Source organism: Choloepus didactylus, chromosome 22 (genome assembly GCF_015220235.1).
Source record: "Choloepus didactylus isolate mChoDid1 chromosome 22, mChoDid1.pri, whole genome shotgun sequence".
Classification (NCBI taxonomy): Eukaryota; Metazoa; Chordata; class Mammalia; order Pilosa; family Megalonychidae; genus Choloepus; species Choloepus didactylus.
Window position 1 is genome coordinate 20,127,342 of NC_051328.1, and position 23,015 is coordinate 20,150,356.

Below are 23,015 nucleotides of genomic sequence, written 5' to 3' on the forward strand. Positions count from 1 at the left end.
CTATTGATGGACCAAGACTGGGTTTAATTGTCTTTTATCAATGAGCCCTAAAATCACACTGTTAACTGGGTGCAAAATAAATGCTCTGATGTGACACTTTTGATGGCACCCTCATCTATGCTTGGGCTGGACGGGAGCCAAAATTTCAAGAGATAACATAGATCTTGGAAACACAACTTCTTTTCTGCCTAACACATCTTTTTAAATATTTTAAGTTGTATGAGCATATCATGGGAAATATAACACTGTGTCATCTTTAAATCATCCTGGGTTGGGAGAAAGCCAAGAATCCATCAATCTTGAATGCATTAGGAGATTCATGGGAAAAGCTTTCTGGATCTTTCAGGCCCTGAGTTCAAATCTTCTGTACCTGTGGGATCGCAGGTTCCTTTTTATGGGGTTGGGAAGATGGAATGAGATGACCTACGGAAGGCACAGTCCTGCCCACAAGTAGCATTCCCATCCTTCATTGACCATCGGTAGCAAATCCTCTTAAATCTGTCTCCCTACAACACAGTGGTGAAGAACATGGAATCTCTCTCTGTTCAAATCCTACCTGACCACTAATCATCTTTATAACACTTGGGAAAGTGGTTTAACTTCTTTGAGTCTTGGTTTCCATATTTTATGAATGAGGATAATTAAAGTTTCTCCCTCACTGAGGTTGTTGTGAGGCAGGATCTTGATAATTCATGGAAAGTGCTGAGTGTGGTGTGTGCACCAAGTGAATGCTCAGTACACATTAGCTCTTATAAATGATAAATGGCACCACCCTAGGCTCTGATTCATCATCACGGCCATAAAACCCTCCCTGCTGGCTTCCCAGAGGGAAACTTCTGCTCCTTCGTATCTGTTCTTCTCAATGTTCATCCAGAAATCTTTTAATAAAACTTTGAACACATCACTCCCCTGTTCCAAACCCTTCTTAGGTGCCTGAGGGTCTAGAAAATAAAGCCAAACCCTTGACCCTGGCATTCCAGGTATTTCACAATGGGTCCCAGGCATAAGTCCCACTCTCACCTATAGGTGTACTCTGCTCAGGCAATCCGGATCTGCTTATTCACATCCCCACGATTTTGTCTGCAGGATTCCTTCTCCAGAATGCTTAGAAGTGATGATTAGAAACTACCATGCCAAGTGATTTGTAGAAGAATATCTGAAAGCAAGACCATTTTAGAGCTGGAAAGGACCCAAAATGCAGAAACTGAGGTTAATTGACTTGCCAAGGCCATGCAGCTATTTATCAGCAATGCTAACACTGCACTGGGCTGGTCTGTGTAGACGGAGGGAACCGCGGGGCAGAATATTAGGGAAAATTTGTCAGCAATTGGCCGCAAGCTTGCTGACAGGTGATCTTTCTCCATTCATCTGAAATGGGACAGAAGTTACGCATCCAATAAGAAAAGGACACAAGACATGCCTCTCAGTCAATGCCTCTCTGCCTTGCAATGCTGGGCACGGCAGGAGTGGGGACTATCAGGAGAGGGCAGCTGAAACGATTCTGCACAAACCATCCCTCACTTCAAAGACACGGCCTCTCAGGCTGCATTAGTCTCCTGACTAATGTTCCCAAATGCACTGCCGAGATTTGCTGAAGTTGAAGATTCTCTGCAATGTTTTGCAGTAGGACCGGCAATGAATAAAACACAAGAATCATCAATGCATTACTTTGAAGGTGAGTGTTGCCCAGCTCTAACTGCTACATTGCAATTTTTATTATAAAACAACACTAATAGTGATGCTTCATTTATATAGTTCTTTTTAGGTTCCCAAGAATAATAAAAATGAAAACTTTATTTTATACTACAACTGTGTCTATACTTAAAGCATAGAGTAGAATGTGGCAGTTTAAGAGAGATCTCCCTTTACTATTAGGATATTTCAGGGGAAGCTGCTGCGTTTGAATCAGAATTGTTTATATAAAAGTACCTCATTTTTCAATTTGGCTTTGAAATTTATGCTGCTATTGCCTATAAATATTTTTAATGAATGTTAAATATGTGGCTTTAATAAATAGACAATGAAAAGTAGAGAAGAACTGATATTTTCCTAGGCTGCCCAGCCAGCCTCACCTGTGTTTGGGGAGTTAGCCTTGGTTTGTGGTCTGTATTTGTGTCCATGGAGACGAGACAGGGAGTATCACACAGAAATTGAAATACATGATCTGAGAGCCCTATGGGGCACAGTGACACCTGGGTCAGGTCTGGGCAAGGAGCTCCAACTGCCACAAATCAAATCTCTTAAATGGTTCAACTACCTGGCCCATCATTCAGGCCCCCAAGTCACAGAGGCTTTGAAATCTTGAGCTTTTCCTGAAGATTTTGCTCTTTGGAAGGATGATGCTGATTCCTGTCAAAGGAGGGTCAGGAATGTTGTCCTGGGTTGGGATGGGATGGAACTAAACCATGAGGAAGGTAGATTTTGCCTGTGAGTCCCTGCTCCCCCAAGCTGTCTAGCTGTGGGTACTGGCAACAACTTTCACCTTCTCACTCAGTCCCTGGGCAAACATGGAGACCAACACTGCCAGGAGGGCTGTGGAGGCTGGCCCCTCAAAAATTGGCATGTGACTTGGGGCCCCTGTCCATTCTCCTGGGGGTGTGTTTCGTGTGCCCACCAATGCCTAGAGAATCCCTATGTATTCCAACCAGGGTTCCTGGCTTCTGCATGATGTTTTTCAGAATACTCCTTTCTATCTAGCTCCCCTTGGATTACAGATCCAATTTGGACTCCTGTTCTTGAATCTGGCTTTAAGCTCCTCTGGATAAGACTTTTTGGGATTTTTCCACTGGCCTCATGGCCAGCATCTATAGGCCACTTTCCCACACAATCTATCTTGTCCCTTGTAAGAGACCATTTGCCATCTACATGCCTGTTATTCCACCTGCAATAGCTGCTCTTGGAAAGCCCACCTCATCTAGTGAGCTCTGTCACTAAGTCCTGATACCCCGCCCAATTCCTGCTCAACCCAAATTGGACTACTCAGTGTTTCATTAAGCTCCTGTTCTAGCAACCCTCCCAGCCCAGTTTCCAATTATCTCACTACCACAGTGTTCTATCCAGCCATCGAGAGGAATTTAAAAGCTTCACTCAGTGTTGCAGCTGGTAAGGTGTTTCACAGCTGTCTTGCAAGGTCATGTAGAAATGAAGCCTTCTGAGTTTCTTCATTGAAAGCAACAGAAAGAGACTCCAACTGATTTAAGCCAGAGGGGAATGTATCAGAAAGATGTTGGGTAGCTCGGTATTTGCAGGAAGAATAGAGAAGCAGGCTCTGAAAACCTCCAGGGACCTTGGGAATTTGGGCAGTCAGAACCACAGACCAGATCCTGCCATGGAACCGTGTGGGTGAGGGCCCCGCAGTTGTCCCAGCTGGACACGGGGCTACAGCTCACTCCTGGTGGCCCCTGAAATGGATCCTGCAACAGCTATTGCCACAACCACCAGAGTGAATTCTCCAGGCCAGTGATCATGTGTGTGTGTGTGTAAGATACTGAATTCAAATTTAGAACACCCTGGGAAGGTGGAGCTGAATTGGTGCTCCAGCTTCCAGGAGAGCTAGGGAAGCAACTCTCTGACTGTTGAGTCTTCTTTCTATAGTGGATATTGCAGTGGGTTACTCCCCAGACACTGGAAGGGAGTTCCGATACTATGCAGCCAAACCAACCACCAAGCAAACAAAAGGGCAAATATGCACTATAAGGGTTATATAAGGAAGCATCTTGCATGGTTTAACAAGAATGTCCCTGCTCCTATTCTGGCTATTTTGTTGTTGCTGTTGTTGTTTTGTTTTGTTTTTACCAAGTAAGGTAGTTGACTTAACAAACCAACCCCTGGCATGAGGCTAAGGATGGCAGATATACTGGGAAGCAAACTAAAGACTTAAATTTAAAATATTCTGGGAGACAGATCAATGGACTGGGCCTAACAATGTAAAATATAATGGAAATAATAGCAACTCCATGCCATGCACTGTTTTAAGGATTTTATATATTAATATTATTGACTATCAGAGCCACCCTATAAGGTAGATATTATTATTAACCCAGCATTATAGGTGGCTTTATATATTAATATTATTTACCATCAGAGCCACCCTATAGGGTAGATATGATTATTAACCCAGCTTTATAGGTGGCAAAATTGAGAAACAGATAAAATGGCTTGCATGTCTGGTACGTGGCAGAGCCAAGCTTGGCAGCAGGGCAGCCTGACTCCGGAGCCTGTGAGAATGCCACTGAAGGTGCCCCATCATGTCTTACATGCACAGGGACAGATGGGAAAATGTGACTTAGCAGCACATGAAGAAAAACAAACAAACTGTGGAGCATAAGTCCTCTGGGTGATGTGGCTGCAATAAAAGTTAATGTAATGTAGCCTTGGGCTGCAATAAAAGAAGTGTGTAAGACGGGAGATGATCGTCTAGAGTCTAGCTGCCTAAATTTCTGTCTTCAGTCTTCCCATCTGAGGTCGGCTAGAGCAAAAATGGTGGGGTGTTCATTCTGGAGATGATACAACTGGGGAGAAGGCAATTCTACTTGGAAGACATACTGAATCCTGAATAACTGAAATGTGGAAGAAGAATTACATTTTTTTTTTGCATGATATCAAGTGCTTGGCTCAAGCAATACCATCTCTGAAGAGATGGAGTTTGGCTCAAAATAAGTAAGTTTTTCTAATGGTGAGGGGAACTTTCCCTGTGTCTAAATGGTTTGCCAACGGGGGCAATGAACTCCATATGGTTAGTGGTGCTCAAGCTGCAACCAGGACACGGCAGGGACGACTCCGGCATGCAGTGGCATAGTGCATTGCTCTAGATGATCTCTAGGGTCCCTTCCAATTATGGAGGAGTGGAATTTTGTTATTCCTTCCCCAAAGCATCTTCATTAATCAACTGGATGAACTCCTCCTTGTGCCCCTAACCCTATCACCATATTTGCTTACACTTCTGTTGCAATATTTACGGCATGTTACTAATGCAGCCTAAATTATTTTATACACAGAGCTAGAATTTTTTTTTTTGCAGTGTTGATGTTGTCAACTCTCTGAAGTAAAGCACTGAGATTTGACAATTTCTCTGTGTCCGGCTCAGAGCCTTACCTTGAGCAGGTGACATAGGAATGTGTGATGTGGAATTCAAACTGAACGCTGCCGGAGGTGCCCCATGGAGGCTTGGGATGGCTAGGGGAGGATTACGTTCTAACACTGATAGCTAAGGGAACCTGGAAGGAGATAGTAAATGTAGGTGAATATAAAGTAAGACAAAGCTGAAGTCCAGGCTCAAAAGGTACACTTGGCAAATTATTATCAAACGATACTAGACTGGCTGGCCATAGACTACTAAAAACCATGGATTCATGCAAAGTCCCATATTTGGGTCTTAAAACTTAACTATCCAGAAATACAACAGGTTTAAGATATATACCCATGCTTGAACTAATGACATGTTTAAATAAGAACCAGCCACAGGTATATATCTGGAGAGGTGTGTGGGGGGGGGGGGGGAGGAACTTTGCATGAAAATAGCAGATAAAGACTAAGTCAAGAGCCAAGGCAGCTCAGTTCTTTTTCCATCCGTCCCTAAATGACCATATGATCTTATGATCTCTCTGGGTCTCTGGACCCTCACCTCTAAATGAAGGGTGATTGGAATAACTGATGACATAGTTAATAATTTTATGCATCTGAAACCTGAGAGTTCTACTTTATAAAACAGAGTCCCCAGTCACCATTTCCTGAAACAGTGGGTCCAAATTTTTGTGCAGTTGTTAGACTTTATCTGCAATAGGAAATCTGATGTAAGGTGCTGTATGTTAAGAAACAGCAATGACACAATGGAGCAGAAGCAGAAGGGAGAGATCTGCATGAGAGGCCTGGAGATTATATTTCATTAGATTAGCGGAAGAATCGAACGGAATGGTGGTTACGCTTTGGTGTTGGAAGCCTGGGTTTGAATCCTTGCGCTGCTTATTACCACCTGTGGAACAACGGGAATGTATGTTTCTTTCCAGTAAGATGCTGGCAATAATCCTATCTGCTTATAGGGCTATTGTGGATAAGGCTCATATTATACAGAATACTCTTAGCACAGTGCATGAAATAAACAGTGCACAGTAAGTGCTGGATTTTAACTATTATCTGATACCAGTTTTTAAATATTTGTAGGGCTGCCAGGAGAAGGAAAAAGTGATGGGTGGGGGCCCAGTGCAATCACTGGGAGAAAGAAGAGAGGGGTATTTTAGCTCCTCATACAATGTGGCATTTTAATGAATAGAGTTAATGAATCACCCATGTCATGGGCTCCCTGAGAGGCAGTTAGCAGCCTGTCGTTGGGACATTTAAGAAGCTGTCAACCAGTGTCAGAGAGAAGACCTGTTGATTGGGGAGCTGGAGTAGAAGGCCTTAGAACTCTTTTCATGGAGAAGATGGGGGATCTTGGAGGGACACAGGGTCCTGCATTCAGCTCAGCTCTTCTGTTCAGCACCTGCCCCCCGCCCCAGGCCTGTGGTGGTACATCATACAAGGTGGGAAACTGCTGAGCACCTGAGGCCAGAACAGGAGGGGAGGCCCAGCTTTGCTTCTTTCCAGCCTCAAGTGCTTAGACAAGGGTCTCGAATCCTCCCTGAGAGTCATTTTCCCCCCTCCCATTTGTAAAATGGAAATAACACTACTATTCTCATGGGGGGGGGGGTTGTATGGACTATACGAGGTACCTGGTCCAGCACCCAGCACATAAGACAATCTCAAAAAGTCGGTTCTCAGGGGAAGGCCAGCCTGGGGCGGAAGCAGAAGATCCAAGAACGCCTCCGATGGGAAATGGCGGGGCAACCTGGAAGGTCCGGGAGCCGTGGGACGCCCAGCCTGACGGCGATATTGGGTGTGCAAACACTTGGAAAGCCGCGAAGGGCTAAATCAGCCTTACTGTTGTTTTTAACACTGCACCAAATCACTGCGATTTGCCTGGGCAGAGAAAGAATACAAGACAAGGATGGGGCTTCCTCAATGGCAATCCTGTCACGAGTTAAATGTGTCACTGCTCAAACCCCTTAAAATCCCTTAAAACCCCTTAGACTACATTTACCTGAACAACCACAGGAATATTCTTGAAATGAGACAATTTATCAAGAGACTAATTATCATTTAAGCAAGTCTGGAATAGTAATGAGCCCCCTTTGAAGGAAGGCAACCCTGTGACGAATATCTCAACATCCAAGGCTTAGTAAACCTTCCCAGTAAGACATTTCTTCAGGGTAACTCACCACACCATCCCCTATGCAAAATGAAAGGAGGGAAATCGCAAAGAAAGGAAGGAGGCAGGCACTTTTCAAAAACAATAATTATCTCTCCAACCTTGGCTGCCTCTTGAATATTTTAAATGGAAGAGGGATGGATCACTTACGCTTATGAAATAATTCAAAAAAGGCAGGCACTAATAAACAATTCATCACTAATTGGTAGAGGCCTCAATCTAAAGCCCATGTTCGTTGCAGGGTTTTGTACTAAAACGTCTAAGGAAGAACTGCTACCCGCCAGTCTGTAAAACTGAATCCCAGGTCTATTTCAGAGAGGACAAACGGCCTGAGCATTTACTGAATGCTTGCCACAACCTGAGCATCATTGTGCTATATTCTCATTTAATAGTCACAACATAGATATCAGCATTAGCTCCATTTTACAGTTGGGTTTCTGAGTCTTAAGAGAGGTAACTGATCACATGCTTTGTAAGGAGCACAGCTGGCATTTGGGTTTCTGAGTCTTAAGAGAGGTAACTGATCACATGCTTTGTAAGGAGCAGAGCTGGCATTTAGAGAAATAAATCAGAAGGGCAAGGCTGGAACTAAGGTGAAGCAAGCAAGGCATTCACCGTGGGCATAAAATTTAAGGAGGCACCAAAAACTCGGTCATCAAGATAAATAATATTTTAAAAATCAAAACTTAGGTAAAAAAAAAAAAAAAAATCCATGCCAGGCAAAATATCAAACTTTTAAATGAAGTCATGGTTCCAACTCTACATTAGCACAACTCACCCTCCCCCTAGACCCCGCTCTGCTGCTGGGTGATGCCGCCTCCAAATTCCAATGACTGGTCCAAGCCTCAGGGATGATGGAAACAGGCCTAAACATTCCAGAATGTGTTCATCGGTAAAACCTTTGCAAGGACAACCGGAAGGTGGGCACAGACTGATTTGATTTGCTACGCCTCTCCCTTCCTTCCTCCATGCTGGTTCTCATTGAGAAAGATAAGCTAGCATCAACAGAAGAGACTGTACACTAAGTTCTCGTCATTTGCTCTCCCTGGTTGAGCCTAATGAATTTCAAAAAGACATCTCCACTTGTTTTCAGCTAAGGCCAGGCAAGAGCCTCCACCACCCCGGTTCTGTCAGGTGATCATCAGAGCAGGGACAAAGCCAGAACCCAACCCATCTTCTTCAAGAGAATTGAATGTGGAGAAGTAACCTCAATCTGTGGAAATCACCCCAGTGCAGATGACCCCATCAGGAGGATTTCTGGCAAATGAGGGAGGCAATCGAGGGAGTGAAGGCTTCTCTTTACCTTCATCAACCAGGAAAAATTGGGAAGAAGGCAGTGTTTGTACACAAGTATTGTTTGAGGAGTCCTTAGTGCCAGAAAGTATAGAACAGGAACCTGACAGTTTACAGAAGCCTGCAAAGCGGTCTATACCCACTTTCTGGATTCAGTGCCTCACATGGCTGAAATAAGGATTTTTTTTAAAAAAGAGAGGGAGGGGAGGGAGCAAGTATTTGGCCTGCCAGGAGAAACAACATTACTAGTCTTTTTCACTGTCTCTTTTTCTCCCCTGCCCCTTTTCCTCCTTTCCTCTCTTCTCTCCCCTACTTCTAGCTTAGTATCCTGATATACCAGTGTCTCGCTCTGAGCAGAAACCTTGACCACACAGCCATGAGGACATGCTTTATCTCAATAAGAATCCCAGAACACTGCAACTGTCTGACAACTAATTAAACTAAATAACAATGAAATTTTGCCTCCAGTTCTAACAAATGTGCATTACTTACAAGCAGTTAAAATTTTTTAAGTTAAATAACTGTCCAGTGAGTGAACGTTGGTTTACAAAACACTTTGTCTTATTTTCCGCTGAGTTACTTAATATTCTCCCCCATAATCCATTTGCATTGATTCTTTCTTCATCAACTGTCTATGCATTCCAACACAGCTCAGAGCTGCAAAGAGCTCCACTGCTGATTCATTAGGGAGCCAAGTGGACTCAGTTAAAAAAAAAAATACAAGTAAGTATCCACTTAAAACAGTACTTATTTTTTAATAGAGCTTTCCACTTAATTATAATATACCATTAGTTTCTTTTTTACATTCTTGTTCTGAACTTTCATAATGACATTATCAAATAGTAACAAATATAAATTTGTGCAGCCTAAAATATGCAATTTAATCATAAGCAGTAATTTTCATATCACTGAGGAGGCAAAAAAAAAAAAAAAAAGTCAAATGATTAAACTCCAGTACATGCAGACCGGTCTTAAATTAAATTTTACTCTCTGCTAAAGTTATGTTTTCTATAGCCATATCAGGAATGGTTTAAAGATAATAGTAAAACATTTACTGTTATATTAAAACTCCATGCCCCAAAGTGTTTACCGAAGATCTAACTGCTATTCTTTTTTGCAAATTAGAAAAGTCTTCAAACCCTCTTGAAAGGACAGGCAGTGGTAGCAGCCTTATAATATTTTTCTTATTCATTCTCAAACCCCACCCCCTTGTCGGCCTCATACCCTGGGAGTCTGAAATGATGCTCTTTCTGCCAGAGAAAAAGACAGAAAATCCCCTCCAGATCAGGGCCTCAGTGAGAACAGACCCTGTTTATTGTGCAGCCCAGCCCCCACCCAGGCTCCCCCTCAGACAATCTCAAGTTACTTCTCCAACTTTCTAGTAAACTCCAAGGTGGGAAGGAGAGCCTGAAGGTAATGGGATCCACCGACTAGAAAGATGTTAATCCTGACAAACTGCTCAAGCAGTAGCCTGAACCACGGCTAGATTGAATTTGGTCTCTCAGGAGGGGGCTACACAAGGCTTGTGGTGACAAAACCGCTTTTCATGGTACCCTCTCAAGCAGACGGGCCCATGCGGAAAGTTGGAGAAGGGCGCCATTGCCCTCTAGTGGCCAGAAGTGCGATCTTCCACGAAGGAGTCCATTTCCAGAGATGTACAAGGCTCTCCATGTCAGGGGAAAATTACAGCAGAAAGATGTCTAATTATCCTTCTCGAGTGTTTACTTTAGCCCTTCCTGTTCCTAGAGGAGGCTGTGGAGGGCTATCGCAGTAATCCTGATGGAAAAGCTGATCCCTACTCTTACTGGTACACCAGGATTTGACCAACTTTTTCTCCAGCTTTTTTTTTTTTTTTGTCTCTTTTTTAACAGACCTGTTGATGTGTTTTTTTCCCTAATCAATTATATCATACATTTTGTATACACCAAAGATATTTACACATTCTGGGGTAATAACTTTGGGTTGGAAAGGTTTACAAACACAATGCTTAATAAACTTAGAATGGGGGTGTTCTTGACAAATTAGGTACATTTTTATAAACAAAAGGCCAGTTTCATAAGGGGGAAAAATGCATCCCCAAACCCACCTCTGTCTTTTAAATTATTGGCTAGCAAATTTACACAGTACTCAGATTTTCCAGGACACTTAGGAATTCATAGCCAATATGCATATTTGATAGGACAAGAAACGTTTGCTACCTACCTTTGAACCCTATAGACTACTGTTTTACTATTATTACCCTTTTAATAAGTAGGTATGCTTATGGTCAAAAAATCAACATAAAAGTAAACTTCAATGACATTAATATGCTCTTGAACATCTGCCTAAATGAATGTATCAAAAACGAAGAAAGATTAAAATCAGATTTGCAGATCTCCTTTGGATGGTTCTGTAAACAGGTCTGAATATAACAGATCAAAATTTAAGTGAAGTGTCAACTTCGTAAGTCCCAGGAATTCACAGGCATGGTTGTGAGACACACTATGCTCAGAGGATTGTAGTTTTGGCATTGTAAGTCAGGCCTTGAGGTCAAAGTCATGGTGTTTCCCATATAAGGGTCCCCAAACCAGAATCTGTACAAAGCAGCCTTGTAATTCTATTCAAAGTGGAAGAAAAACCATGAATTATGAAGACAAGTGCATTAAAGGAGCATGAAATTGATCCTCATTCCTCCAAATCATGGTGTGGCTCTCTAGCCCTGCCCCCTCCTCTTATAAATAAACAAATAAACATACACATTCACAGCCACCACTACAAAGGGGGAACCATGAACTCGGGGTCTTAAAAAATATTTGCAACTTTTTTTTAATTCTCAAATTAAAAGTAGAATTTAGGTTTCCAGTCATTTTACCATCTGGCATTCTGATAAGAATGCTGGACAGAATGAAAGTTCGGAAGTACTATCAAGATGGTCCACTGCTTCAATTAGAAATATTTTAAAAGTCTATTCTTCTAGTAAGCAATAAGCCCAGTTTGAGCAAATCTACAAGTCTGGGGCCTGGACAGATTATTTTATCTCAGTCCTTTCAAGGAATCTCTTTATCCTTCCTCCCCTAGGAGTGAGAGGTGATGTGAACATTTTTCTTTTTTCAAACAATGTCATGAAATGGCCATGTTAGGCAGACTCTCAAATAAGTAAAATAACGATAATAATTATTAATATGAAAGCGTAGCTGTAAGACATTTTTAATATACTAATTTGCAATGTCTCAAAAACACAGCGTAAGGGTCAGTCTCACCAGGAAAAGTTTCCTGGCCTCTCAAATGCCTTTCCCTGGTCTCTACCAAAAACTACTCACATTCCTTTGTGGTAGGCAGGATTTCAGTTTTGCACAGAGATTCGAATTCTAGGGCCCACTGGCCAACTTTAGAACTTGGAATCAGAGCTCGCAATTAAGGAACTTTAAGGACTGGGAGCTTCAGGGCCTCTCTGGTATTGGCCCCAACTCAGTCCCTTTGTTTTGTAACTTTTATTCCTTTGTTCTAGAGGAGGAAGAACAGGCTCCCTGCGGCAGGGGTTGGGCAGTGACTACTTTTGTGTTCTGGTGTCTGCACTGACGTATTTGCAGGAATAATAAATCCACGGTTAGTGAAATGAAGGTCAGCCTCTTTTCTCTGCTCCCCTTGCATTAGGCGCTAGCGCTCGCAGCCCAGCCTCACAAACGTGCTGGGGCGATGCTGGCGGATCCTCGCTCCTGAGAACACGTCTGCAATCCCATCCCCGGAAAATCCAGACACCCCGCAAAACCATCGATGTCTGCTGCAAACCCAAGTGATTAAAAAAAAAAAAAAAAGATGCATCAGCTCTCCAGATTAATTATCATGTTATCCCTGTGATTAAACCGAAAACTTACTCATTGCCACATATTAAGCCGATAGGAATGGTCGGGAAGAAGAAAACAAGAAAAGAGCCATCCGAAGATTATCTTTAGGGGGAAACGAAAGGAAAGACTTCAAGCACATCTGTAGCCTTAAGCAGCACGGTTTCAGAAACAACCGCCCACCCCAGCCCTTAGGGACGACCCGTCATCATGCAGGGATGGCATTATTAAATAATTAAAAGATGCAATTTTTTAACAGCAGTGCGATGGTCCGTGAAATTCCTGCTGCATTATCAGTAAAAGCTACAGGGCTTCCTATCATTTATACAACCTTTCACCCGGGAGAGCGAGGCGCGGAGCCCCCGGCAAAAGCAGGGCCTTGGGAAGAAAGGGACCAGGAAGCCAGACCCGCGGGCCTCTCCGAGCCACTTTCTCTAGAGACCCTCTTCTCCGCGCGAGGCGGGCCCTTCTACAGCTCCGCCCGGGTAGGGAGCCAAAGGGGTGCCCTCCTCACCGCCTTCCCCATCCTGCCCGGTTCTCCGCGCTTCCCACCACTCCGCTCACATTGCGGGGCAAAGCTCAGGGAGGGAGGCCGTGCGCTAGGGGACCTGGAGAGGTCTGGTGCGCTCTGGGGGTGGCGCCGGCTTCGGGGAAGGTTCGGTTCGCAAAGTTAACGTTGACCCTGGAAGCTTCGCTGAGCCCAACCCGAGTCTGAGCCGTTCGCCGACTTACCCCTTGGCTAGTGGGAGCTGACAACTGCCCCCAGAGCTCCGGGAGGGACTCGGGTTTGAGGGCTGGAGCGCTCACCGCAGTCAGCAGCCCCAGAGCCGCAGTGAGCCGACCTAAGCTCACGCTATTAAAAGTGCCGGGGAATTGCCGCCCCCGGCTTGATTCTTTCCGCTTTCCTGGTTTTCCCTGGCAGTCTTTACTAAGCCCCGGGGAGCTCTTGGCGGGGAGCAAGGAGCAGGAGGGTAGGAATCCCGCAGAGCGCGGTCATGTCGCGGCTTTCAGAAAGAGGTGCAGAGCGGGCGGGCGGGCATTGCGCCGGGGGCTACTTTCTCCAGAGACAGGACCGGGGGGCAGTCGGGGTGTCCGGAGCTCCGTCCTACAGTCTCTTGTCCCAGCCGGGTGCAAACGTCCCTCTCCCGCGGCCTGGGCGCAGACCTCAGAGGAGGCAGGAGTGGGGAAGAGAGGTTGGAGCGCACATCTGGCTCCTTTGGCCCCTGCGCTGCCCTCGCCCACAGCTGGCTCCCTTCTCCCTTTCTAATTTTTAAACAAATCTCCTCTTATCCCTCCCCCCCCCCATCCCTTTTGCGATTTGCATCAGTGAAGCCCTTTCGCGTCAGACCCCTCCACGGACAATCCCTTACAGAGGAGTCCCCCCTCTCCCCCCCATCCACAAGAAGCCCCATCCAGGAAAGAAGAAGGGACTGGCGACACGCCTCACCTGGGGCCCTTGCGGGGGGGCGCGAGCTCCGGGCGGTCCGTCCCTGGTGAAAAGCTAGCGCAGCAGTGTCAGCCCCGACCCCAGTCCGGGTCCCATTCACAAGTCGGTGGCGGCTTCGAGCGACTCCCACGACAACTGCTCCTCGGCCCGCGACGCTCCCCTTGGCTGGCGGCGGCCGCGGAATGAGCCGCCGAGCGCGCTAGTGGCAGGAATGAGAAACCGGAGGGAGGTGGCGGGCGGGGGGGTGGGGGGCGGAGGAGGACTGAGGCCGCCGCTGGGAGGGAAGGAAAAGGCGGGGGGCGGAGAGTAGCCGAGACTGCGAGACGCGGCGAGCTGGGCCTCCCCGGGGCCGTGGGGGCCCACCCCGTCCGCGCCCCTCCCCCCCAGAGGGCCCCAGTGGTGCGAACCGCTGGATTCGTGGCCGCCCCTCCCGCCCCGGGTCGCTGCGCTCCGGCTCCCTTAAGGCTCAAACAGAGTCTGGAGTGACTGAAGTTGGGCTCCAGGGACGGACTGCCAATCAGGGAGGGAGGAGGAAGGAGGCTGGGGGAGATTGGGAGCCCCGTTTTTCCTCCTTCCCCCCAAATCCGCTCCAGATGGTCAAGCTGGGCCTTCTCGGGCCAGCCGAGTTGTTGGCTTGGGGGGAAGCATCGCCCGAGCGGGAAGGCTCTCGGGAATTAGGGAATCCTATTCTTTTTCGTTCCACCATCCCACTTTCCGAAAATCCCTCCACGTCGGCGGCTATTGCCCTGCCCCCACCCCTTCCAAACTCTGCTTGGGGCGCGGGTAGCGAATCCCGGGGGAGGGGGCTTCCGACTTGGTTACAGCCACGTCTCTGTGCTCTCCTATCTCCCCTCTCCTATCTCTGGAGGGAGACGCGGGGAGGGCTAGGGCAGGCTCGGACCAGGCTTCCCCTCCGGGGGTGCCTTGACGCCCACCCAAGCCAGGTATCGGCGGCCCCCGCAGGGAGCGTCACTTGTTGCCTCCGCCCTCGCCGCAGACCCCCCACGCAGACCCGTGGGTGTGGAGAGGCTGCTCAGCGGGAAGGAGTGCCCGCACCCTCACTCTGTCCTCCCCTTTACTCCTCCACCGCAGACCCGCTGCAGGGAAGGAGCCCCGGGCCAGCTTCCCGGGCCCGCTGGACCCGGGGATAGGGCGGGCTGAGCCCGGGCTTCAGAATGTGCCAGGGCCTGGACGGGATGCTTTCGGTATGGGGGGAGGGAGGGGTTGGCGGCGGCGGGACCCGCATCCACTGTGATCCCAGGAGTGGAGGGGAACAACGGTGACCTGCTGGAGACTCTGAGCTAAGACAAGTTTCCGGGGTGGGGTGGGAGCTGGGGGTGGAGGAAAGAGAAAAGAAAGGGAAGGTGAAGAAGTAAATGGGCGAAGAGTGAGACGGAGCTGCCTGGGGGGTCGAGGATGAGGCTGAGAAATGAGGAATTTCGGGCCCAGGACGGAAGCAGGGGGAGGAGATCGCGGTGGGGGGTAGGGGGGGCAGGGCACTGGGGCAAGGCGTTCGGAAAAGGCGTGAGGGAAGAGGAGTTGACGGAACCAGAGGCCTCGGCAGGGAGGAAGAGAAAGCCTCCGAAGCGACGCGAAGAGGGGAGGGACCAGGAGCGCGAGGAGAGGAGAGGGGTCGGCCGAACCCCGCCCCTCGCTCCTCGCCGTCTGTTCCCGAGTCCGCGGGCGCACTGAGCTCGCCGGGTTTCCGCGTGGCGCGGGGCAGCGTGCATGGAGGTGGGAGGCGGGTCGGGGCTACGCTCCATATGTACACCCCGCTCCCCCCGCCTCCGCCCGCTTTCTTCTCCGCGACTCCGGGATGCCTGCGGTACCCGGCGCCGGTAACCCGCCGGCGTCCTGTTTGTCCGCCGCAGGCCGTTGACCGTGGCTTTAAACTGCCCTCTCCTCGGCTGGGGATGGGGGGGGGGCGCTAGGGTTCCAGCAGCCCACTTTACTTGCCTCTCCGCCCTTCCTCACCGGTGACAGGCCTCTGGGCCCCAGATCCCCTCACGCTCGCCACACATGTGCTCGGTGCAGGGGACGTCGGAGGCCACCCACGCCGAGCGCCTTCCCAGGGAACGAGGTGCGCTGGGTCACGAGGCCTCCCTCTTGCTTCGGTCTCCGCTGGTGGCTCTCCCGCCAGAGTCCCTTCCACAGCTCCGCCTTGCTTCCTCTCTCAGCCTCTTTGTCCCTGTCTTTTCATCTGTCACTTGTCACTCTTAGCCCTAAAACTGTCAGTTTGGTTCGTCCCAGACCACCGCCGAAATGTTGCTCACCCTCTAGGGGCCAGACCCTCCGAAACGGGTCTCCTGTTCCACATTGCTCGCACCACTAGAAGAAACCAAGTTGGGTAAAGCAAAGCAGCACTTCATTTGGCCAAAGAATGGAAAAGGTGGACTGGTGTCCAAAAGTCACCTTCTCTCTGAAGGGAGGTGAGTGGAGTTCTTCGTAGTGGCTTATGGGATGGTGGGTGGGGCAAGTGGGCAAGGAGATTTCCGGAGAATTCAAGGAGTTTTTCAAATAATTGGTTTTGAGCACCCTCAGTCTTTGGTCATGCTAGAACATGCTTCTACACACATTGGATGTCCAGAAAATGGCATCTAAATCCCACCCAGAGGTGAGAGTTTGCTATTATAATGAGAAAAGGTAAAGTAGGGTCAGGATTGGGGGCTTAATGCACATGATCTGGGAAAGGGACTTTTCTGGCTGTGGCAAGGCAGAAACCTGAGGTCAGCAATGAGATGGGTTCTTGCTTTTTCATTGGCTAAAGGCTTTGTAGACCCTACATTGTGTGAGGGCAATGGCTACAGGACCTGGAGTTTCTAGCAGCTCAGCTTCTTTACAGGTGTTTGCAGTTGTATTTTTTTCTGAAAATAAGCAGAACTCAAGCAAAGACAGAAGTTCTAAGTTTTTACGAGCCATCTTCTGGATCATACTTCATACAGATGACAAAAAATCCCCACTCTTATGGGGCTTAGTGATGGTGATGGTGGGCTCTGGTCTCTCCTTTTCTGCTCACAAATGAAGTTACACAAGAAAAAAGATAAGACTCCAGCTTCCCCTAGGATCCCTACTCAGGTCACTTGCTCTTGTTTGGTTACAAACCATTGTTTGGATTTTCTCATCCTTCTCACATGGACATAAAGGGAAGGTGAAACCACCGTCAATCTAATTATACATACACAAAGATGCCCACTACCTGTGATGGTTAGGACAGCTCTCAATCTGTAAGAAGTTTCATTAATTCCACTGTGGAGGTGTGGTATGATGAGCCTGGTAACATGGGATCTGAGAGCTTGAATTTGTCTTCTACTTTCTATTCAACATTTATCAGTAATAGCAGTTGTTTTTTGGACCATCCAGTTTATGAATGATAACATAGGGAATGAAAAACCTAAGTTGGCATTTGCTTTGTAGATTTCCATTGATAATGCATGCACAGAGCAGACAGAATCCATTGTTTAGCAATAGTCAATATTCCTTTGCATAACTCAGCAATCAATTCCATGTCTAGGATTCTACCCAAGAGAACTGAAAACATATGTCCACACAAAGATTTGTTTCAAGCCCAAATCTGGAAGTCATCCAAATGTTCATCAGCTAGCGAATGGATAAACAAAATGTGGTATATCCATACAATGGAATGTTATTCAGCAATTAAAAGGAAACTCATACTGTTGCATGCTACTACATGAGTGAACCTTAAATGTATATGCTAACTGAAAGATTCCAGATGCAAATCTACATACGTGATTCCATTGATATGAATTCCAGAAAAGGCAAATTTAGAGAGGCAGAAAGAAGTGGTTGCCCAGGGCTGCAGGTGTGAGCAGGAATTGACTGCAAATGGGCATGAGGGAAATTTGTGGGGTGATGGAAATGTTCTAAAACTGGATAGTTTGCAAACATCCATAAATTTACTAAAAATCATTGAGTTGTAACCACAAAAAGCCAAAAAACATGTATTTCTTTTTGCACTTCCATTCCCATAGTATCTGTGACCTGCAGCTAAGCCCCAGGGAGGAAACTTTTGCAAGGCAGTTTTTAAGACAGAAAAACATAAAAAACAAGATTAAGTTCTTATGGAAAGATAACCATACTTCTATTCAGCGAGTTCTATTTTGGCAACTGCTTTGGAGAACCTTAAGATGTTAAAGCAAGTTAATTCCCTCCTTTCACTCTTCTAAGTGATTAATTCCTGGGAACTAGAGTTAGGCATCCCAGTTCGTGACATTTTAAACACACCTACACATAGACACAGTACAAAGTGCACATTTCAGAGGGGATTTTTTTATGACTATGTTAGGATCTGTCTTAGAAATCCATATCAAGCTCATAGGTGGGGTATTATGTGATTACAATTTAGATTAAAAAAGGAAAAGAGAAAGAAGGAAAAAGAACCCACTGACAGCTTAAATGGAAAGATTCAGCTCAGCCAGGCAGCCAAAAGTTTGGGTGTTTATCTCAACTTGCTTCACCTTTCCTTCACTTTGTTCTTCAAGCGAAGAAGCCAAGGTTCATGGTTCACCGTTGCTCTGCAGCCAGTATTAAACAGTCGCTTCTGCTTCCTGCCTGTTCCAATCCAGACAGAGACGAGGCCCAAACGGGCCCTTTGTTGTCTTTGTCCCTGCCAGCAAGAGGCTGTTAATTTCCTGTCAGTTCCCTCATCAAAGTTACCAGGCTCTCATCGCTTTGATGCGCCTCTCCTCAGACTCTGAAGACAGCCAGGCCCTGCTGAGTCTGTTCCTTGTCTCCACTCAGAAGCCCCGGGCTCCCCAGAACTTCTCAAAGCTTCCTGCTATAGAGGTATCCTTTGGAAAGTGGTGTCAAAAGCGAGGTGGGAGCCAAGCAGGGAGTGGGTTTCACCATGCAGCAGTGGGCTCCCATCTTTCCTTCCGCAGGAGGAGGGAAGACGTTGAAAAAGATGGAAGAGGCGAGCAATTTCTGAATGAGACACTCGGGGCAGAAACTCCCACCGCCGGCCCTGTGAGGAAAGTGGGAAGAATGTTGGTCTTTGATCTGTGTCTGTTTTTGGCTCTCTCACTTACTAGTTGTGTGGCTTTGGACAGAGACTTTACCTCTATGAGATGCAGTTTCTAATTCTGTAAAATGGCGGTTATTACCTGTGCCTGGATGGTTGTAAGGATTACCTACCCTCGTACCTAAAGCCCGGAACACAGGTTCATAATGGAAAGTTATTAATTACTACTATCAATTATTAGGTCTGACTAATATCATACCTTAAATAACTTGAGCAAGAGAGGAGTCATACTGCAATTATGAATTATAATAATTGTGAAGATTAATCTTATCTTAAATGGGATTCCTAGTAAAACGTCTGACCGAGGATGTTATGGCAGTTCAAAATCTCCTGACACTGTCAGGCATGTGCTGGGTCATATAGAATTAGATGTGCCAGCCTTGGAGGCAGGGGCCTGAGTTCAAGTCCTGGATCTGCCACAACTTCATTGAGTCACCTTGGGTAAGTCATCCCTTCCTCCGAGCCTCAGTTTCTCTGGCTTTAAATGAGAGCTTATCCAAAATGAGCTCTGGGAAGGATCCTTCCAAAGTTGAAATTCTGCAGTCTTTAAGCTCCTTTCTTCATTAAAATGAAAGCATGCATCTCAGAGGCACAATTACCCTTTCTGCCTCTAGGAGTAATCAGTCAATAATCTGCAAAAACCTGGCTTCTGGCATCCCCTGTCTCTGAAATACATCCTCTTAACCTCTGTCAAGAGCTTGTCTTTGTCTTTCCCCCTCACCTAGACTGTGAACTCCTCAAGGACAGGAAAGATACACTTTTGGCTTATGCCTGCATCCCCAACACTTGCCCGGTGCCTGGCAGATCAAACATAGAAATCCAATAAATATTTTTGAGTGAATGAAAACCAGTCTTATCAGTCAAATATCACCACAAGGATACTATGCAAGAATGATCATTTTAAAACAACACTCAGCATTTTTAAACAACAATTATTTATTCCCACAGACCTTTAGGGTGGCTGGGTTCGCCTGGTCTAGACGGAGTTGTGCTGGAGCAACTTGACCCAGCTCCCGTGTTTGTCGTCCTCCTCCTTGGACAGCCGGCATGTTCTCGTGGCAGTGGTGGTGACACGGAGGTCAAGGAGAAGCAAGTGCAGACTCTGGAGGCCTACGCCAAAGCCCATCAGATGGTGAGGTCGAAAGTGAAGGGGTGGCGAAATATAATCAACCGTTTTAGGCAAAGAAACTCGAGAGTTATGTGGCAAAGGGTATGGATACTGAGAAGGTTAAAGAGTCGGAGCCATTAACGCCATCTCTCACTGGCAGAAACAGCTTTCTGTCAGGCCTGCATTGCGGGCCATCTTGGTTTTTCAGGTCCTATAATCATGGATACAACATATTCTAGAACGTTAGAGGGTCAGAAAATCACACCATATCATTGCACATATCCCTGTCCTCTCTATCAGGGTTCAAGTCAGAAAGGGAGAAGGGAAACAAAAATAATAATATAATCATAATCAGCATCATTCATTCAGTTGTTTTATATCCCAGAAACTTTTATATATAAACCAATAATCCTCACAACATTTCTTCAAAGTATGTATTATTATTCCTATTTTACAGATGGGAGAATAGAAACCACAAGGAAATGACATGCACTGCCCAGGATTATGCAACTGATAAGTAGTGGAGCTGGAATTCGACTCACAAGTTATCTCACTCTCTGGCCTGTCTATCAGTGGAGAAGCATGTACAACAGATTCTGGTTTTAATATCACTGGAGTGGGTTGGGGAGAGAAGAGCTTAGGGGTACCCATCAGCACTCTAGGGATAATGCCTGGCACACAGTAGGTGCACAGAAAATATACATTTATGGGTGAAAGATGAAAGGGTGAAAGGAAGGGAGGGAGGAAGGATGATAGAAGTAGAGAAGGTAGGAGAGGAAGGAGGATATAAGAAAGAAAATTTAAGAATGCTGCTTTATTTGAAAGCCATCCGTTTCCATGATGGGCAGAAAAATCTGTGGATTCTAAGGGCCACACATTCAGGGCACATTGAAGGAAAGAGTGACATTTTGTCGGGGTTTTCTAGGTTTGCTTTCACTTAAAGCCGCCTTTCCAAGAGGCCCTCTGCTGGGTTAGGAACCAGCAGGCGGGATGGATGGAAGGTGGTGATGGCAGAGTCCGGCCCAGAGGGAAACCACAGCCTGCTTCTCTCCCTCGGTTCTGACGCCTCTGCTCAGTTCCTGAGGATTCCCACCACTCTTCCACAGAATATTCCTCGGGTGAAAGGGCTAACTATCTAATGGTCAAAGACCCCAGACAGAGGCCTCAGTCACATGCCATTTGTGACAATCCCTTTGGAGTATGAATTTTACTGTCTCCTCTTTTAAGCTAGCCTGGTTCTTTACACGACGCATGCTTGAAACATTAGTGCCACCCAGCTCAAAGTTCCTCCAGTACAAAGAGCTGAGAACATGACTTATTAACCAACATATCCCTGGTCTAGAGCTCAGGGTCTGGCATAAAGTAGGCACTCAGTATTTTTTTGTTTTCAAATGATGAGTATCTCCCTGAAATAAAAATAAGAGTTGAAAGAAATCTGAGGTTTCAAATGAATGTCATCTTCAGGAAACACATATACACACAATGATTTGAATTACATTACTGACTGGTAACTTTAGAAAAGTACTTAATTTTGGTATGCCCCGGTTTTCCCATTTATCTAATGGGAATGAGAACAGTAGTTGCTTTATAGGATTATGAACACCAAATGAACTAGTATCTGTGAAATCCATGGCACAGTACTTACGACAAAGACAGCACTTATTACATGTTAAAGTTTATTAGTTTAGTGTTTTGAGAGGGAGGAGCTTCTGCAGTGTAATTCAAATATATTAGAAAAGGGGACCATCAACCAAACTTCATAGCTAGTTTATCATTTCTGGGTGCATTTCAATCACCTACATTTTCTGTTCCACCAAAATATTACATTAAAGTGCTCCATAAAATATTTCTCATTCCATCTCAGATGCCACCTACCCTGTTAGCTAATGTCCATCAACATATTCTGTGCACTTCCTCAGCTCACTTTATTACTTCGTCCTATATTCCTCCCCCTCTAGATTCTACATTCACTGAGGACATGGACTGGGAGGTGTTCATCTCCTGTCCCCTGCTGGTGCTGAAAACAGTAGCTTGCACATACCTTCTCTCCATAACCTTTAGAAAGAGCAACAGGAGATGGTTCCTACCTACCTCTCTGATCTCATTGCCTTCCACTGTCTTCCTTGATCACTCTAGCCACACTAATCTTCTTGCTACTGTTCAAACACAAGTGTACTCCAGACTCAAGATCTTTGTATTTGCTGTTCCCCCTGCATGGAACACCGTTTCCCCATCTTATTCATGACTGGCTCCCTCACTTTACCTATTTACAAGGTTTTCCCTGGCTCTCTTATCTGCAAAAAGGAGAAGCCTCTGCTCAACACTTCAACCCCCCATAACCCATCACTTTTTATCCTCTTAGACTATTCTAGTCTTCATAACACATGTATCTATTGGCAATTGTATTATGTATTTTTGTTCACTTATCCATTAGTCACATTGCCCCACTAGAGTACAAGCTTCTGGAGGAAAAAGTACATAATCTCTCTTGTTTACTCCTGTACTTTGAACATATAACAGTGTCAGGCATATACTCAGTAAACATTTGTAGAATGAATGTATGAATAGTAAATGTTCAGTAAACTCTAGCTGAATGAATGAAACCCAGAACCAAGTACAGATAGATCATCAGAGAAAACTTTAAATCTAAATATGGTGCAAATGTCCCTTGTTTACAAAGTGAATTTAATGATGCCAATTAATGATGCCATTACAAAAGCGATTCTTCACTTTACCAAAGATTTCTTTCTGAAGGTATAAATACTACCTTTTAGTGCTTTAAAAATATAATCCAATTTACAAAATGGTAGTATGCAGATGACTTTTCTAGGACATGTGAATTTCCTAAAATGAAATATGCAGGTATGCATAATGACAGTTCTGCTTCTGATTTCTAATTCGAGTTTGTGTGTTGTGTGGACTGACGGACTGGCTTATTAAACTCGTTACAGAAGGCTATTGCAATATTTATATGTGCATACATTTACATTCTTTTTAAAATTTGTGAATAGGCACATTTAAATGTGTTTGTACTCCAGGAGAACCATTAGAAATGCATTCAGGAT

The 23,015-nt window shown here is 45.9% G+C and overlaps 1 protein-coding gene across 2 annotated transcripts in view; it reads right to left on the reverse strand.

The window, feature by feature from the left end:
• The window catches only part of CDH11 (cadherin 11), a 156,056-nt gene extending 142,070 nt beyond the window's left edge, over positions 1-13,986 (reverse strand). For both annotated transcript variants that reach the window (XM_037815902.1, XM_037815899.1), the window contains exon 1: positions 13,805-13,986. The gene's annotated coding sequence lies outside the window, so the exon portion shown is untranslated. The remainder of the gene's footprint in view (positions 1-13,804) is intronic.
• Positions 13,987-23,015: the final 9,029 nt, after the last annotated feature.